At 41.3% G+C, this 19,866-nt stretch overlaps 1 protein-coding gene across 3 annotated transcripts in view; it reads right to left on the bottom strand.

The window, feature by feature from the left end:
• Positions 1-19,866, bottom strand: part of XDH (xanthine dehydrogenase) — a 109,661-nt gene that overhangs the window by 83,126 nt on the left and 6,669 nt on the right. Inside the window, exons 2-3 of one of the 3 annotated variants that reach the window (XM_063391152.1) lie at positions 16,724-16,778; positions 4,448-4,571 (exon numbers count right to left, since the gene is read on the bottom strand). The exons of 1 other annotated variant lie outside the window; for it this stretch is intronic. The gene's annotated coding sequence lies outside the window, so the exon portion shown is untranslated. The remainder of the gene's footprint in view (positions 1-4,447; positions 4,572-16,723; positions 16,779-19,866) is intronic. One more of the 3 variants, XM_063391151.1, reaches the window with a different exon arrangement.

The following is a 19,866-nucleotide window of genomic DNA, read 5'->3' as shown; positions in this document are numbered from 1 at the left end:
ACATATCATTCCTGTGATTTCCTTACAAGGACAAAACCCCACCTGCGGATGAGCCACCGCTTGTCTGACTTAACATTTGCTTTCTTTAAGCCTTGATTTAAAACCCTGACAGTGACCTCCCTTCATACTGACTAATACAATTGCTTCTCCACTTCCTAATTTCCCAGCCAGTGAAGCTCAACACTGCTCCTCGGAATTCATTAAATACTTAGTTCACCCAGCAGGAGCATTTGAGCAGTCAAGTGCTACTCAGTGCAACTAAGCATGACAGATTCAGCATTCTCCCCATAAAAATGTTTTTTCAAAATCTAAAGCCAAAGGTAAGCACATCAACCCAGTGAACACATTTTGCTTATAATTCAAAAGCCTTCATTCATTGTTTGGGGAGATCACACAAAGTAGATATTAATTATTGACAAATAATACAGATTCACTGCATCTTATCATTGCAAAAAGTAAATAAACCTAAGGGCACCCTTCAAAACTTCCAGGTCTCTAGTCATGGCTTAAAAAGTTATTACTAAGGAACTACTCCAGGTACCCCCTTGTCCTGAATAACATTATTTTCTCCAATTAGTCCCACTAATGTCAGTAATATCACTCCTATAGGAAGAACCACAATCAGGTTAAAAATGCATTTCTTTTCAGATAGATTTCTCCTAAGCATGCGCAGAGAAAAAAGGAAAGTAAAGGCATCAGGCAGGATCCAACCTCAGAAATAAGGAAAGTGAGTTCTAGCAGGAATAAACTCTCAGAGGAAAGAAAAGAAAAATGAGAGAGTGCAAAAGGAATGAACAAAAGAGATAAAGCCAGGAGAGGAGAATTTATCTTACACAAACAGAATTTGTGTTGGCCCATCCGTCCATGACACAAGCACTAATGAGGCTGCCCATTCACAGAGGCCTCAGATAAACATACAGATGGCCATTTAAATCACCTCAATGCAGTATGTGTATTATGTGAGCCAGTGTTTTCACTTGGAGAGGGTAAAGAGAAAAGACAGAGGGCTGGAGATGATGAAGATAGCAGGCCAGGATTATTGGACTTTTCCTACGCCTCAGTCTTCATAAGTTTTTCTATGAAAATGCTCGTAAAGAGCTGGACTATAAAAATTCCAGACTTTACTGTTGGCATAATTGATCTCAGATATGTCACCACAGAAAGAGACAGAGGAGTATTCATGTAAGACATATAAATCTTGGAGAGCAACCAAGTGTAATATATAATCTTTCCTTCCCAGAAAACCATTCACGATAGTTTTGGAATAGCTTTAGTCTTTTAAAACCTGTTCTCCAACCTGTAACATATTTTGAACAAAAGGTTTTCAGGCTCACAATATAGAACACTTGAATTTGATAGTGTATTATTCATCCAGTTTTGAAATGAGTAATTCCTTGATTATACCTTCTTATTTTGCAGAAAGGAAACGGAAGAATTTCCTCTTTAAATCAGCTTTCAAAGGATCTGAAATATTACAAAAATCAGAGACCAAATTCACAGGTGGCACAAAGCAGGCACCTCCCAGTTTGAGTAGGTGATCTGAGGCTCAAAAAACCATTTTTTCTCTAGTTACAACTGTCTACCAATACTAGATCATTATTACAGTACCATTGTGACAATTTTTAGAAGTCTTTTTTTTTTACTTACGGGTCATGTGTAGGTTCTTTTTTTTACTATATTGTTGTTGTCGTTAGTTGCTGTTATTGGCATTTTACCCATGGGAGTGGGTGTGAAAACCTGCTTTCTGTTTCGAGTAATTTTTTTCCTCTGCAGTCTCCTCACATCCCTTTTCACTTCACTTCACAACTGCTCATCTTTGCTCTTCCTGACCCTTGTTTTCAACATCCTGTTGTCTCTCTGGTCTTCTTTCTCTAGGGAGTTCAAATTCTTACCTTCCCTTCAAAGCTTTGGCCACGTCAGCAGTGACTATATGATAAACCAAGAGGCCACAATCAACATCAGCAGCCATCATACAACATCAGACAGACAGACAGTCCCTTTTATGCCTCTTCTCCTATTGTTCTACACTGTCAGCGTCTGCCTTCTTAGTCATCAGGACATGTGGCCCAAACTGATTGCTAAGGGCTTGATCTATGGTCTCTCCACTGAACATCAAGGAGAGACTCACACTGGGTTCAGCAGGCTGCAAGTCAGACCCTGAGACACCATCAGAAACCTCCATCTGAGTGATGGAGGTTCAAAAATCAACTAAAGAAAGCAAAATAAATACTTCCTGCAGAACTTAAACTCTACGCCCAAGTTGCTTACAAGTTCATCTCAAGAGCATGAGGAGCAGGGAATTTCTTGTCTAAACTCTGTGTTTGCATGTGTGAGTGAATGAGAAAGAGACATCCTGTGGGCCTTTTAGAGCTGGTTACATTTAGCTGCTTTGTGGCTGCTGCCAAATTTTTAGTAGCTGTGACTCATTGACCAACTAGCTGCCTTAACATCTTGCTTCATTGTCCTTTTCCCCTTATAAAGGTTTCCTCTCGCCCCCATCTGAGACTTCAAGAACAATGATTCCAGATGTAAGCAAAAAGTTTTTTCCAACGCAGCACATCACAGGGCCTGCAGGCATGCCTCGAAATGAAGATTGCAAATGAGGTGGGTGCTGTGAGCCTGATGAACACCTTGAGAGCTGACAGATGACAGTGAGTACTCAAGGCAGTCTGCCTTGTTATATGGCTTCCAGGTGAATGAAAGATGAGTTGGCAAGATATTTTAAGATGTGTCTGTGCATAGCTCAGGAAGCAAATCTGAGTTCTTTGTTAAACAGACAGAAGTGTGTGGGATTTGGGGGATACTTGTGAATACAGAGGAAAAGGAAACAGGGATATTCTGAAGAAATTTTATCAAAACACACACTAGTTTTAAAGGAACAAAATCCAGTAGCTACTGGGGTGGAACAATACATGGAGGACTGCGTTCCTCAAAAGAGCTCAAGGAGAGACAACAGCCAGCCCCCCTGTTTAAATAGGTCTGTGCTCCCAGCGTGAGACATGAGCACAGAGGTCAGGACACATGAACCCAGTGTTTGCAAAGCGCTGACACTCTCAGCCCAGTGAACTGACACCTCCCAGATCGTGCAGAGATGTTCAACACTTGGCAGCACTGAGTTCCCCACCTGAGGACACGAGGAGCCTGACTGGAGAGCCTGCCCCGACACACTCGGTGCCCGAGGGGCGGCAGCAAGCAGACCCCGAGAATGAGTAATCCAGCAGCACTAAGAGTTGTGGATGTTCAAGGAGTAGAGCAGCAGTGCTTGGTGCTGAGTGTATTTAAGGCTTTTGAGCTCATCCTTCTCCATTTGACTGTCCCTAGGCAGGAAATAGCTAATTACCTTTCCATGGCTGGAGCAGTTCAGCTCCTCCAGGCCAGAGGAGAGAGAATTGGCCGTAATTACAGAAGGAGCGCACAGAACTCTCCCTGGAAGTGCAGGGACTGAGTTGCAGCCAGCATTTAAAGGCTGATTAGTATAACTGCTTGCAGTCAGTATTTACAGCCACTTCTCAATTGCCCTTACCCTGGGAAAAATGAGATGCTGTCAGCATAAAACTTACGAAAAAGAACAATAGAAATAAAATTGTTTTCTTTTGATATTAAATACATCATAATTTAAACAATTAAATTAAGAATAAGATTTTTTTTCCCCTAGCCCTCCAGTGGCGCTTTTGAATTTCCCCCACAGCCCATGGTATGGAAAATCTGGTTTCAGAATGAGGGAACTATACATGCATACAATAATGACTTAAATGGGTTTTAAAGGCATTGTTCCTAAAAGGATCTCTGTGAATATTTTAAGTTATTGAGCAGGAGGGGTGGTAACAAGAACAATAGAAAAATGAAATTATTGTTATTTTGTCTCTTTAGACCTCAGTGCTGTCATATGTTTGCCCTTTCTCCTGAAGAGGGGTTTAGCTCCCTGACAGGATCTTCTGGGGAGCTGTCTGAGCTAGCACAATTATTGTGTCAAACTCTTATCTCAGGGACCAAATAATGGAACCAGGCTTTGACTGCCTCCTCTGATTTTTAATGAGCTGTTTGTTGCAATTAGAACCCACATTATTTTAACTGGGTCTAGAGGAGGAACATGTTTAGAAAGCGCTTGGGGGAAGAAGAGATTGTTAAGGAACAGGTGGATTTTTTAAGAAATAAAATCAACTGCAAACAGAATATAAGGGGGGATGGGAAATTGTGTGAGAGAAGGAATGTTAGGAAAATTTTCACGGAATAGAATTTTCAAGGAATACAATTTCCCAGAACATTTCAATAGTATGCTATCTATGCAGATCTTAAGAGACTCATAAAAGTACAGTTAAACTGTGGACCTTTTACCCTGGCTACGCTTTAGCTCGAGGTGGCCACAAAGACTTCTGCAGCCTTTGCCTGGAAGCAGAGCGTTCGGGTCGAGAGTGAACAGGAGAGGGCAGCATCGCTTTACACTTACGGTAAGGGCCACTATGGAAGTGTCTGGGAAACTGCAGTGGTCAAACGGATCATCGCAGGTCACCAGGCAACAGAACTGGCTGATGAAGGGAGTTTGCCCGCAGGTACCTCACTGAGAGAAATGCCTGCATGGAAAAGGGGTGGAAGAAAAAGATGTTTTAAGTGCAGAGTAGAAAGTGATGTGAATGTGGTATTTCAGCAGTGCTTTCAGCTGGACTCTGCTCAGCTGCTGAGTTCGGGATGTGGAGTACAGTGTTAGAGCACAGAGACTCCTGGCAGCTCGTTTAAGTACATTACCCCTCATCCACACATCATCACACCCTTATACAAGACAGGAAAGCCTATTTCAAAGATGCACAAATGGTGCACCAAAGGTGGTAAATTCCTTGCCAAACGTGCCACATGGCATCAGGACAGCACCTGGATGGCCATGCTCCCCTGCCAACCATTGACCCACATCAAGCACGTCCAATGCATGAGTGCAGGGCACTGTTAGGATGGCAGGAAGGATTTCTGAGATGTAATCAGCACACCAGAATGCTGATTCAGCTTCAGATGAAGGATAAATGCTCTACTCTAATGTATTCTTTTAAATCAATTTCATAAAGGAAAAGAAATCCAAATACCATAAATACATGAGAACATTTTAAACCCTGGCAAAGGTACAGTAGCCTTGGTTTTACCCATGGAAACACCAGGGTAGTGACTTTTAACAGAGGACAAAATGTGGTCCATTAACTTCCACTTTTCTTCTATGACAGTACTTCCTAGAGGCAGTTGTGGATTCATGAGCTGGGTTCTCTCTGACATACAACTTTTTAAAGTTATGTAGTGTGCAAAATCACACGGCAGAGAAATTCCCCCACACATGAAAACCAGCCATGCCTATCGGTTGCCCTCTCGGCTCTTCTTCCTTTTTGCCACTGTTATGCCTCCTTCAGTGAAGACAGAATAATTCCCTCTGCAACTGATGGTTCTGCCAGCACTTTACAGAATTAGCAGAGCCACACTGGTTTTGCTGCTCTGTCCTGTCTTCAAATCAGGCTCACAACCCTGAGAGAAAGATGACTGACATTCCAAAAGAGGGTAATGGTACATTGGTTCCCAGGGAGTTATTTTGTTCAATCATTTTGCAATATAGGTGAATCACGGGTATATTTTTCATTTCATAGACAATGTTTCAATATCTCTGCTCTACACACAAGGAATGGAATGAGACAACTGGGGTTTCATTTACTGATGTCCATCATTCATGTCAATTAATTGTTTCATCTCACTGTGGAAATTATCAATAAAATGCCAATACTGAGAGAAGTAATCTTGCAGATAACTGTGTGGAAATGATATGAATGGAAACACCAAACACATATAAACCTTCATAACCACCACCCATCTGTTTGGCCACAGACAGAATTATAGAAATACAGGGATAACCACTATCTGAGCTTTTTATCGAAACACACATTTCAAATAACTTTTTCAAATTGTAAAAGTATTTTCTGAGCTACTATATTGTTACATGGGAAGTTCAATCAATTACACATAGAATTCTTAGGGAAATGCAGTAAAGGAGGTGTGTTTGTTTTGACATTTTTAAAATTTTATATTAAAAATAAGCGTTTTTTAAATTATTTAATTTCTATACCAATGTAAGTATAAACTACTCATTATCATTGGCACCTTAGCATTTAACTGAAGGATTGCATATGATTGTGAATGAATGAAGTATGCTATTTTAACACCTTTTTAAAAAAAACCACACATTTTCAATACTAAAATGCTGGATCCTCTTTAGTACTGAATGAACCATCTGAACTTTCCTAGCCCAGGACATAGGAGTGGCACTTGATCTAAAAGCAAGTTTCCATCAGTGGTCACACCATGTAACAAAACCTAAAAATACTGTGAAAGAAGCACTACACCTTGAAATTTTCAAATAAAGGGCTGTCTAAATGCCATTTTGCATTTTCTGCTTAGTGGTAATACTTACGCTTCAATATTCTGAATTGGAATAAAAAGTAATATCTCAGGGTCAAATTTCACAAAAAACAAAAATTCCATGCCTTGACCAAGTAAAATTACCAAATGAGTGAGTAATCCATTTTCTCCCAGGCCCTCAGTTTTGTCAGCACTAAATTTACACACAATCATTTTTTAAAGAGATATGGGAGGAAATGCATAAATGCCAAGAATGTTTGTTCAGGGAAATGACACACCATCATTTTCCCAACATCTGGTAATTCATGAAGGGCTGACAAATTTTCTTTTGGACTTTTTACGAGTGAAGTTATCTATTCTGAGGGGATTTGTGATAAAAGCAATAACTTTATTGTAAGAAAGTTTGAGCTGAAGCTTCATACAGAGAGAGAAAAGAGACTGGAAGAAGGAGAGCTGCTTTTGTTGGTCTGTGGTTCAGGAGCATTATCTGTCCTCCCCTCCAGAACTCTATTTTTAGATGGCCTCCAGTGCATTAGATCAAATGTATAAATTGGATGAGGTCAAACTGTCTGTGTCTGTGAATATGCAGCTCTCAGAGGTGTGCCAATGGCTGCAGAATTCAGCTGGATGGTATTAACCTGACCCTTGTCAAAATCAGACTACAACATCAGTCTTTCTATTAAACATGGGCCTAAAAACCTTTTAACAGTTTGAAGCTAAGCTCTCATTTCATTTATATTGATGTGGACATAGAGATGTCAGCAGATGGGGTTTTTTCTGTCATGTTTTCTTCCCTACTGTGTTAGCAGCTAACTGCCGTCTTGGAAGGTCTTCACAGGAAAAGGGTTATCATCCCTGGAAATAGTAGAAATCCCATGATTTCTGTTTCTCTAGCAGTTCAGTATTATTCTGACCAGTATCATCATTACACTGGAACACACTTCTGTAACTATAGGTGTGTACCTACAAACATAAACAAACATGCAGACATTTGATATTACAACACTTATTAATTCATTATCCAGGCAATACAATAGGTTAGCACACTTCACCAGACCAAGAAACCACCCACAATAAGTAAGACCAAGAAAACCCACAGTTTTCTATTGCAAAACATGAACTCTTTTTGCTCTGCAAAGCTCTCAGTGACTTGAACATCACGGGTCATTTGTTTGGCCCTGGTGCTAAGACGGAAATTTCACCTCAAAACCGTGCGGTGTGACTGGCAGCCCCAAGCTCTGCAAGATTTATGTGAGGCTGCTGGTGGTGTTGTGTCACTTGGTAATGCAGGACTGTGTCTGTGGAGGGAATACCATGCAGTGTAGAGGCGAGCTGAGGAATTAAATGGGATGGGATTTGTATTAGAGCTTCACCAGAGTTAATCAGCTTAGTCCCTGAAATCTGGCTGCAACTCGCTGTATGGCTTCCTGCTCTGGTCAACAGAAACACTAAGATACAACATATAAGAATGCCTTGAAGTAATACAAGAGGAAAGGAAGCAATTATTCCAGTTCAGCTAGATAAGTGCCTAAGGGATCAACTCTCCATCTACTAAAAAGTGTATTGGCATTCTCAGCCTCATGACACGGATTCTGCAATGGAGAAACCCCACATATAGAATGAGGTCAAAAAGTTAGCTGCAAGTGTATTGTCTGGGCTTTAAATTTAACCCTGCCTTGTATCTCAACCCAGATGACTGCAGCATTCTGCTAAGACTTTGTTGCTTGTGATTACATATATTTTAAAATATGTGGAAAGCTCTGTGGCTCGTTCTTTTCCAGTGGAACTGGGGATCCAGTTCAGCAAGTACATAGGGCAGTGGATACAGAGATCACCAGTTCCTGCTTGCAGCTTAGTAATTTTACTGAGTACACCTCATTATTTATCCTGTATGCATCAAAAAGAACACCCATCCTAGACTGAAATGTGTCTGGATTCATATTCACACAGAGATGAGAATTGCCAGACTGGACTAGCCCAGTGTCAGTCCACATAGTCCAACAATCCGTCTCTGATAATAACTAGCACCAGATACCATAAAGGAAAAAAGCCTCTATCCAGCAATAACCTCAATCATTAAAGTGTTTTACCCCAATCAGACAGAAGTTGGTGCCCAAACCATGAGGTCTTTTCCAAACATTTGCTAATCTGGCTGGAACATTATCAGTGTAAATGCCTGATTCTTTCCAGATCTTGCTCGCCTTGTCCAGAGAAATGGTGTGGAATAAAAGAGCAGTTAGATGAAGGAGAAGAAAGAAATTTCCAAAATGTGAGATATAAACAAAGGAGGTTTGGGACAGGAAAATAAACAGAGAGAGTGTCTGGAGGGGAAGAGAGAATGAAAGAAAAATTCTGTCCTTTAAAAATGACAGGATTCTTTTACAGCTCCCCAACCAGTGAGGCTTACCTTAGAGGGAATTGTTTATGACTCAGACACTGGTTTGAAAGTCCAGCAGAGATCAGCAAGATGTAAAATCAAAATTCAGCTATCTCTGCAAATGTGCTGATCAAAGTTCTGCCCAAGACAGAACAGCAGGCACTGTGGATTATGTTTACTCCGTGAAGTCAGAGGTGACCACGGAGAATCCACAAACCTAGATCCTCTGCCCCCAGTCCTGCAGAATACAACAGTACAAGGGCTTAACATAAAAAAGGATTGGGATTTTATCTTCTGTGAAGCTCAAGAGGGTGGAAGGAAAATCTCACTTCACTGATAGCATAAGAGTTGAAGGCTACATTTGCACCAAAGATAATAAGAATTCAGGACTAGCAAGATTTGTGCTTTCAGAGAACTAGTACAGAAAAATGTCTCAAGTTCTTGCAGATGAAAGCTGATAAAGAATTAGGATAATATGCTCTAAATATGGTTTCCAAATCAGTCCCATGTGAACATCCTGCTTTGGGAGACTTGAATAATGACTTGCTCAGGGATGCAGTGCACAAGGAGAGGTGGAAAGGAACATACAAAGTCCAAAGAGTTTGGAAAATAAAGGAAGATTGAACTCTCAGAGCCATAACCTCCAGTTCAGTGGAGAAACTACTTTCTAGGCTTCTAATACTGAGAGATCTTGCAAATGTGTACTCCACATGTGATAAATAGCCCTGCTTCCAGATCTCCTGAAAAAGGCATAACTAATGACATTGTTAAAGATGATTTCTGTGCTGATAGATGTTAGTGCTGACATTTTCCATTTATTATTTAAGATTGTTTTGGACTTGTAGAAACAGTAAGTGAGTGCATTTTGATAATCTGATGGGAATTGGACATTCACAAATTTCTTGTCACCTGGCAAAGTCACTTAAAATGTTACAAGCAATTATTTTAATCATGTTAAAGATTAATCATACATTAAAACATGGATTCTGGAAATAAATTCTAAATGTTAACACTGATAAATTACTGTTGCAAATGGATCATTATGTAGAGGAAACATTTAGTTTAATTGGAGTTGCTCCTGAGCTGTTCTAAATACATTATATAGGGCAAGAAGCTGAAACAAATTTCTGTCCTTTTGAAGAAAAATACTACAGTCCCATCCTGGGTTTAGTGTCTACTGTAAAGGGAACATGGGAAATCAAACTAGGTACCTTGCTTGGATGTGCATTTTTAATTGACTGTCCAGCAGTCAATTTCAACCAAACTGGACAGAGCATTCACAGGGAGTAAGGCGTGGCAAAGCTGGTCAAAATAAAGACTTTACCAGGGCTCTCCCATCATGAAAAGAGACACTTTATGGGAATACCACAGAATTTACAAGAGACTGAGAATTGGTCTGTAAGGGACAAGGCCTCTTAATGCAGCAGGCAGAACATCCAGGAACATCTTTATGTAGCTGCTCCTTGAAAGAGAAAGACATCATCCAAGGCTGCTAAAATGCAGATCATATTAACCTTTCCTTCCCTTGTACTGCCTTGGCTCTGGCTCTAGACAACAGTAAAGTAGCTGCAAATGGGGCAAAAATGCTGGTATGAACTCTTTCTCCAATAAAACTCTTTGGGGAAGCCCTGTGCTGTGATTACAAAGAAGATGGGTATGAAAAAGAAAAGCTATGTAAAGCTGACATACAACTGGAACATTCTTAGACTAGAAACATCTATTATTGACAGATAGTTGTTGCTGGAAGCACAAAATAAAGTGAATCTAGCAGTCTGAAAGCCAAGCTTGAGATGCATTTCACATTGGTTTGCAGCCCTTTTTGTGAGACCTTGAGCATCCTGAGCACTGGTATTGTTTGGGCCAGGGAGCTCCCATACTACTTTGATGAGCCCAAAGCACTGTGGAGGAATGGGACTTGCCTCTTTGCTCTGCCCTGCCCTGGGACTCTTCTGTGTTTAGACACACATCTGAACATCTACATTTCTGCAGGAGTTCCCAGCAATGCAGATGCAAAGACACTCCAGAGCAGCCTTGTCCAAGGGTACACTTGTGCTGCACAGCAGCATTATTCATAGACGGAGACAGCTGCTTGTCGAGTAACAACTCTAATATAGGCTTTGGAAGTCAGCTTCTTTAGAGAAGATGAGGGTCTTTTAAAAATTCCTCTTATTATATTCCACAGGAAAAGCATCAAGGGACATAGTTTTCAAATGCCAGGATCTCCTGGAAGTGCTGCTTATTTTCCCTGACCTCCTTACTAATTCCAGGGGTGCTGCTGTGCTTCCTGGTGCTGCACACAGCATAATTCCTGTGCCTCTAAAAGATGGAACTGTCTTCTTAAAGTATGCCAACCCCTCACCATTCCCTGCCACCTGGATGGCCAACGTGATGGGGCAGCTACTTGTCCTGACTGTTTCTTCGATGGGGAATCTTTTCTGCTGGAAAATGGGCTAAAAGCATGGACTGTTTCTAGTCAGCCAATCACATTACCGTGACAGTAAAAACACAGCTGGATTATGTTCAAGACCATGCATGGAGTCCAGAGTTCTGTGTCCCAAACCTGATAACATGGACTAAGAACTTGGACTATTTCAGGCTACCACATGACCCTGTCATGTTAACAACTTGGGCTGTTACTGAGCTGGGTTAGATTCAAACCCATGGGCGAAGGTAAAAGGTTTTGTGTTCCGTTACTGGCGCCAAATGTTCTGTTTTCTTACTTGGCTTCTTTAGTGAAGGTGTTTTTCAAAGCATTTAGAAAGAACCCGTTAGCACTTCACTCTGTATAAGTAATGTAATAACGGGGAGAATGATGTGGGAGGAGGGACATGGTGGGCAGGAATCATTATCCAAATTAGGTGTTAAGCTTTGGCTTCTGCCCCTACCTTTGGTGAGGGTTACAAGGATTAGAGGAGAGAGGGAAAGGAACTTCTGTTTCTAGAGCATGACTATGAAAATAGACACACTGGTAACTATGCACAAAATGGAAAAAGTAAATACAGTCCATGAAGTAACACCATCGGGAAAACAAATGTTCTCAAAGAAAAAATTTCAGAAAGTGCATAATTCTCTGCAGCATGAAGCATTGAGAGCCAAGGTCTGTTTTTTTGGAAAAGTTCCTTTGCATCTGGATCCCCATCAGACTTGGAAGACCAAGTCTAGGACGGCTGTGGTTTGGAGTGCACCAGCACTCTCATTGCAGATTGTTCCACTTTTTTTGTAATAACAGCAGAAGCTTCATGTCTGACATATAGAAGCCCCGTCCTCTGTCTCACCTGAGATGTATTTTGCCACAGTCCAGACACTGAAGAATGGATAGAAAGCAAAAGCAGGAGCTGGATATTGATTCCCACATGAGACTCAGATCACATATGCTACTTTTTACTGTGGCACCAGGCATTGCTCACCTCAAGGCCTGCTTTTGCACTTCACGTGTGAGAAAGAGCTTCACACAGAAAGCAGCAGAAACTGGAAAAAAAGATCACTAGCTCAATTCAATCCCTGAGAAGAAAATGTTGTGGTGTATTGTGGTGACCTCATGTTCCAAACAATGATACAACAGCTGTTAGCTATGTCAGACCACTGCACTGCGTAACATCTGCCTAAGAATGGCAATGGCAGTGTGGAGTATTTATATGTAAAACATTAAAGAGCATCTCCCATTCTATGATCCATCTCAACTCACGTGCTGGTAATGCTGCCTTATAGCTTGGAAAACCTGCAGAATTCCACAGTCAAAAAGTCATTGACAAACTGCATCTTATGTGAAAAAGAATTTAAGTAAGTTATTCTTGTCACTTTTCCTCCTCTGAGGAGAAGTCTGCATGAACTGAAGTCATGAGGCTCTTTTTGGCACTGTCAGGAATAATCCCTGAATTTAGTGAAAAGGTATTACAAAACAAAATAAAGTTTTTTTCAGTTATAAATTCCTGAGAACACCATTGCCAACAGACTGCAGAAAAAATTTTGTGTTTAGGAAGTGATACATAATTTAAAAGTCATACTTTTTGGCATGACAGGGGAAATGAAATCTGCAGTTTATTGTCTTTCAGATTCTAAATATTTTTTCAGTCTGGTGATAAACCAAAGACTTTTATGCATTTGTTGACATGTCCAGTGCATTTGGCAGTGTGCAAAATCCTTGTTATTTGGGTCAGACAAGTGTCCTCAAAAACAAGGCAACCCAGCAGGCCTTCCAAGCCAGGCTGTGCCAGACTCTGTTTGCCCTGGTTTGGTGGAAGTGACTGCTAACCTACAGCAAGCCCTGCTTTGTACCAGGGCTGTGGCCTCTGCAGGGAGCTGGGCTGCCTGGCTCAGCCTCCTCATTCTCTTCCTGACTGCTCAAGGTCAGACCCAGGAATTCACTGCCCTCCACGTGGGGCATGCCAAGAGGCAGCACTCTTCACCAGCTCTCTATCACTGCCTCTTGGCCCTGGCCCCAGAACTGGCTGATACTCATTTGGCAATACCCCCTTATTTCATGCCTCCCTGGTAGAAGTCACAGTGGAAAGACAGAAAAACAAATGGGCCATAAGAGCAAAGCCTCTCTTCCCAAAATGTAAGTCTGTGCATGAGAAGAGTCTCTGGAGCATTTGTATGAGCCTACTGCATAAATTGATGGAATGAACTGTTCCTATTTGTTGTACAGGAGAGATTTTTTTTCTTCTCCTCTCCCCTCCAGGTACAGACTGTCATAAAGAAAAGGCAGGACTTAGATGCTTGGTCCTCTCCCACCAGGCCCTACCCTCCTTCCCTGCTCCATTCTCCCTGGTTGCTTCCTTGTGTCACTGGTAGTCTGAAATTAGAAGCTGCTGTCTCATTTGGCTGGTAATTGTACCTCCTTTAGAGAGGAACCTCATTTTACAGAAGTTCAAGAATGGAAGAGTTTATCCTGGTTAACAAGTTTGTTATCTTCAACACTCTGACTACAGGCAGTTGAAAATTAGGGTGGCACATATCTCTGATGGAAACTCTCATATATATGATGGAAGCTCTCCATAGGCTTGAAAGCTGGATTTACAAAGCATTTCCTGGGCACTACATGAATTCACCCTTTCTTTAAAATGTAGCAGGTGGGATCCAAAGATCAGATATGTTTAGATACAGACAGAACGATGGTAGCTTTTAAGATCTCAGACATGGAGATAAAATTCTCCAAAACTGGTGTTTGAATCAACTGTTTCATGTCGCCAATGTAACCTTATGTTGCACATTGTCCTCATTCATTTGGGTAGAAGTATTTCTTTGAATGACCAACCAACTTAATCGCTGTGAGACTCATATTGCCTTTTCTGTTTCTTACTTTATCATGTATGTCACTGTACCAGCTCACTTGAATAAGTAACTGGCTCATTTTAGGTGTGTGTATGGAAAGATCCTAAATGTACTTTTGAAGCTGCACTTAAGCAACAGCACTATTGAGATATGAGGTGCAACCTGGGGAACAGCAGCTGTCAAAATCATCCAAACCAAACAAGCTCAGCCCATTTTTCTTTGTTACAAAGACACAGATGTTGAAATACATTCATACTTACATCAAATACTTACCACATACTTGAGTGCCTCAGTTTGCAGCATACATAAGCAGCATTCAGCACACATGATTTCTCTCACTGCCACTTTGGTAGTGGCAGCCAGGCAAATCCTGACATACAAACACTGCTCCTTTTCCTCTCCAACACTACGCAGCTGCTGCATTTGTTGAATTTGCTCTATGGTGTTTCTTGTCCCAAGGAAAAGTGCCTCTGATCTCTCTCTCCAGAGGCAAGGCACAGCCTTAACACCTCACAGATGTGCACGCTACAGGGGAAGCAAAGGAGTGTGAGAGTTGGCAGGTGAGGATGGTGGCAGAAGAGGAGATGGAGCAGCATCAGCATTCTGCCCGCTGTGACACTTGGCAGTTCCCACCAAAACCACCTGGGGCCAACCCTGCCCCACCCACCGAGCACAAGAAGGACAATGTCCTGTGCCACAGTGCCAGCATGCCCAAGAGGAAGCTCTGTGGGATGGGCATTTCAATCCCTGCTCTATTCCTGAAAGGGATGCACTGAAGTTCAGGAAGTGGATGGGGTGAAGTCTTGTCCTAATTACATTAATTAGGAGTATTGTAATTGTCTTCAGTGGAGCTAGGTTTTCTCTGCATGGAACCTGCCAGAAAATCCCAATACTCACTTGTATTTTCCTATTTCAGGATGAAAATTAGGTACAGCACATATTTCACTCACTGGTGTACAGCTGTCACCGTGGAAACCCTGTTCAAGAGAGTGTGAAAACTTTTACAGGACTGGCTGGGTTCATAAAGTGTTAAGCACCATTTTCTCCCCATTAATTTTATTACAGGTACTATCATTCAAAAATTAGGCAATCTAAGTGTGTACAAATAGCTGTAATTATACACTCAGTTGCCATGTATGTCTCTAAAACAAATCCTGTACAGTATTTTTCAATTAAATTCCACTCTTCAAACATACCATGATGACATAACAAGAATTCCTGTATTTATCCAAGCATATACTAATTATGTTTTCCACTGCTACATTCTAGGAGTAGATACTGCTCTGTTTTGCAAACGGGGAAACCAGGGTACACAGGAATCACAGATCTTGTCAAAACTTTGCAGCCAAGTCCTGGCAGATTCAGGAATGGAATCCGTGAGTCCTGACTCTTAAGTTCCCCCGCTCTGATCACCAGACAACACTCCCTTCCTCTGAAATAGGCTCTTTTGATTGAAAACAGATGGTGTACATTTTTGGCACAGTGTTTTTTAACTATATTAAAATGCTCTGAATGAATATGTGCTTATATCATACCTATGTATGTATACATTTATTTACATGCATACTGCATCTATGCATACAGAAATAGGTATGAGTTAAGGACATATTAATTTACATACATCGTATGCAAATGTAATGGATATGCTGAAAGATACTTAAGTGCAGCTGGACAGCTGACATACCTAAACACATAAGCTATAGTCTTCAGTGATATTGTAATTACACACTATGTATTCTCTCTCTCTAAGCAACAGGCTTTATGCTCTTGATGGAGTGTCCACTTTGATGTAATTCATGCATGAAAGTTTTTTATCATTTGATGAAAAATTTTAGTGTTGTTTCTGTAAAGGATGAATCATATCCTTTTTTATTAGCTCCAGGACCAACCTCCATCCAAATGCCTTCAGTGGACACTGCCTGCATTTGTAGTGTTGTGGATTTTTCCTGCAACTGAGTTATGTCTTAAATATCATACTTATCTTTTGGATTTGCTCTTTCTGTCATAGTATTTGCCCTTGAATTAAGTCTTCTCTAAACAGTTTGTTTTCAGCTAAGGACTGGCAAACCCTGGATGTGCTGTTTGTCAGGATTAAGATTTTCCCACACATCCTACCCTAGAGGAGATGACAAAGAACACTTTTTACTTAACCAATTCCTCACCTGCACCCTTGGGTCAGGTAAACATGGGCTGCCATATCAACTGGCAAACAGCTCAGGAGACCTTTTCCATCGCTGGAAATCACCAGAATAGGCTTGTATTGTTTGTTCTCCTGTGGATTCCCAGTAAAGAAGGTGGGCCTTGAAAACCACTCATGTGGGATACGTCCTAGTTACAACCCTGTTTCCACAGTCCCTTCCCATTGACTGTATTTTCATTTCTTATTTTAGTTGACTGCATTTTCCCCTTCACTTACCACAAAAGAGGTAAAAAATTTCCCCAGTCATGCAGGAGGAGTTGAAAACAGCTCATTCCCCATGGGTATCCCTTACCTGCACGTTGGCCCCAGCCACCTCACACCTTATATGCACAGAAAGCAAGTCAAAATTGGGGATGAGATTAGAATTTGGGAATTCTGGCCTTGCAGAAAGGACACCTGAGCAAAAATAGTAATTTCAGTCTGTGCTAATTCCTTCTGGACTGACGGGTAAGTGTATAACAGAAAAAGGAAATATTGCTGATACTCACTGCTCTTCTGTCTTTTTTGGTTCTAAATCTGCAGAGCTCGGGAATCAGGAAATGCCTGCAAAAAGGTTTTGAGGAGGTCACAGAAGCAGAAGCATACTACAGTGCTGCTTTATCTATGGATAAACAAAATATGGCCTCTTATTATAAAGAAAAAAGAGCTTAATCTCTTTCAGAACTGTCAAAACCCACAAAAGTAGCATCGGTGTTTTCTGGTTTCACACTCAATTCTATTAATGTGGCAATGTGTTATGTGGCAGTAAAATCTCCACTGTGTTTATAACATCAGGTAGCAGTTGTTAATGGAGAGTACCTTACCTCCGCTCTTAACTTGCACAGGATGGATTAGCATGCTTATATTTTCCTGCCAGTTTGTTATACAACAAAACTAATTTTCTGGCACACTCCATTTTTAGTAAAGATTTTTTAATGCTAATTTCCTCTGTATCAAAGGATACAGTAAACACATGTACTCAGGATAGCTCTCTTGCAATCCAATACACCAAGCTATTTTGCTCTAACTTTGCAAAACTAAATATAAATCTCCATGTAGAAAAAAGTGTTAAAAGGAAAGTCTGTTCCTGCAAGCTATTATGTGGTAACCAGGCCTCTCCCATATCAATAAAAAGCTCTCCAAAGTGACACTCTTGCCCTTTCTCTGGCCATTTTCTGCCAGGTAGGAATCAGAGAAATTCAAAACAGCCTTAAAAGCTCCATATCTGATCAGAAGAAACTCTCCCAGTGCAGGTCAGGCACCGACTGACAAAGATGTTGTTCCATTTCCCTATTAATAAGCCATTACAAAGAGGGCTGAGTTCATTTTTCAGGCTGCTGTATGGCATGAAGGCAACAGCCTGAACAAAATCTGCTGGATTCACACCCTACAACAGGCCAGTGCCGCCAAGATGATGAGGCTGCTTGACAGCAACACAGCTTGAGCCACCCTGGAATGCTGTTTGCACGCAGTGCTGGATCTCCTTCCACTGGTTCTGGTGGGATTCAGACCACTCTCTTGCCTTTTAAAGTGGAAGTGAGCTCTCTGTTAATAAGCTGCCTGATGTTTTTTTATGAATACTGAGTAGTCCAGAAACTAAAGAAAAGCCATAAGGAGAATGGAACATGCAGTGTATATCCAATATGCAAGAAGCCTGTTTTTCTCTACAGCACTTTCCCTCTTCCATGTTCTGATGATTTTTCATGTTCCCTCATTATCTTCTTATCTTTACCAGTCAGAACAGATACTCTGTGATAAACATGTGCAGGAAACTAAGCCCCAGCAAACTCCACGATTAGCCTGAGACTACGTGGTGAACTGGCTGGAGATGGGAAGACTGCCCAGCTCTCTCAGTAATCCACCCTTGGCCCCAGCTCAGCAGAGCACTTAGGTACTTGTTTAACTTAGGCAAGATACAGTGCTTCAACTGTGAATCATAGACCTTTTTATTATTATCACTTTTACTGCAGGGGGAGGGAATTAGGTCTTAGGAAACGCCTTGAAGCAAACGGGAGCAATAAATTGAATATCCTGTGGCTCTGCACCTTGGGTCTGTCAGTGTCCCTGACCAGAGGGAGGATGAGGTTCAGAGACCTCGGCCCAGCTCATTTTCTCCTCCTGTAGGAGACAGCAGTGAGATTAGTGACTGTAGGACCGCTGCTGTGTAGAGCTATGCTAGCCATAGCTGGAAGCTAATTATACATCCACTTGCAACTTCCCTCATTATTCAGCCAAGGAAAAAAATCTTCACTTTGTTGGAAAAGCCATAAGAACAGCTGGTAACTGCTGACATCTTCTTTTAACATAACTGTGGCTATCACTCTTCATTATAAAAATATAAATCTTTCTAACATCTTCAAAAATTGTTTTTCATTACCAAATTCCATTGGAAAATTGGAAACCAAATTTTCGTGGCCTCCAAAATGAAATCCTGTGTTTCAGGAGGAAGCCAAGAAAGTGATGGCAGCAAATGCTGGACTCCAGGTGATGAATGTAGCTGGACCTTGCTTCCTCCTGATGCACCACACATGGAAATTGTTGGTGTTCTGAGCTCACTGGGGAAGAAAAGGTTTTGACATATAGCTGTAATATGATTAATGTTTCTATGACATTACTTGACTGAAGTGTTAGAAACATTCCATTTCATTTAATGATTTTAATTTGCCTACAGTGTGTTTTGGCATAGTTTGGGATGTTAAGGGGAGGCAGCAACATCTCTGTGGTTAAGGCTGAAGCTAGCTTCTGTTATAGCACCCTGTTTCCATCCCTTCATCATAACTTTGGCTTGGAAAGCTGCTTGAGTCTGAAGCCTGCCAGGTCTATTTTAGTCACTTTTGCAAAACCTGAGGCAAACCAGCCAAATTACTTTCAAGTTACGAGTTGTTAAAACTTACTCTGATTGAAAATATTTACTTTTAATTAGTACTTTTAGACCTTGTCTTCCCTTTGATTGATTGAGTTGAATTAATCCATAGCAACATTCCTGCCTTAAGAAAAATTCACTGTCACACAGATTTGTCCCCTGAATGACTGTGGCTGTAGAGCAATGTTCTTTTCCTGATCTGTGCATGCTCCTCTGGGAAAGGTTCTTGTCCATGACACAACCTCCAGTGCTTGTCTTTGCCCATGTGTTGGAGGCTGCCCCTCCTTCTGATGTCTAAAGGAGGCCTAAGTAAAGCCCAGCTTATCTCAGCTGAGGTGAGCTGGGTTACTCGAAACACTGACAAAGTGATGCATGGCTGACCTCGCCCCCCTGCCTGGATGCAGGTAGGGAGCACTCCTGCCAGCAGATCTGCTCTCACCTCTCTCAGGGAGGTTCCATTCACCCAGGGAGAACTATCAACAAAACAAAGCTGTACCACTGGCCAGCACCTCCTCCCACAAGGAGAATTATTCCCAGTGCTATCCACACACGGGGATCCGAGCCAGTGTTATGTTCACACTTTTTGATTAAACTAGTACAAATATTTGCCTTTCTCTACCTCAAAAGCCACTTGTAATCACACTTCTAACCTTTCCATATAATTATATATCTTAATTTGTGCAGTGACAGTTTACAAAGAAAAATGGTTGACATCATGCAAAGATATAAACCACTCTTATTTTTCATAAAACCAAGTCCAAAAGGTTTTGTTTGTTTCAGAAGGAATTA

The sequence above is a fragment of the Prinia subflava genome, chromosome 2 (genome assembly GCF_021018805.1).
Source record: "Prinia subflava isolate CZ2003 ecotype Zambia chromosome 2, Cam_Psub_1.2, whole genome shotgun sequence".
In the NCBI taxonomy this organism is placed as follows: Eukaryota; Metazoa; Chordata; class Aves; order Passeriformes; family Cisticolidae; genus Prinia; species Prinia subflava.
Note: the sequence above shows the minus strand (reverse complement) of the source record. Positions and strands in the feature narration are given on the sequence as shown.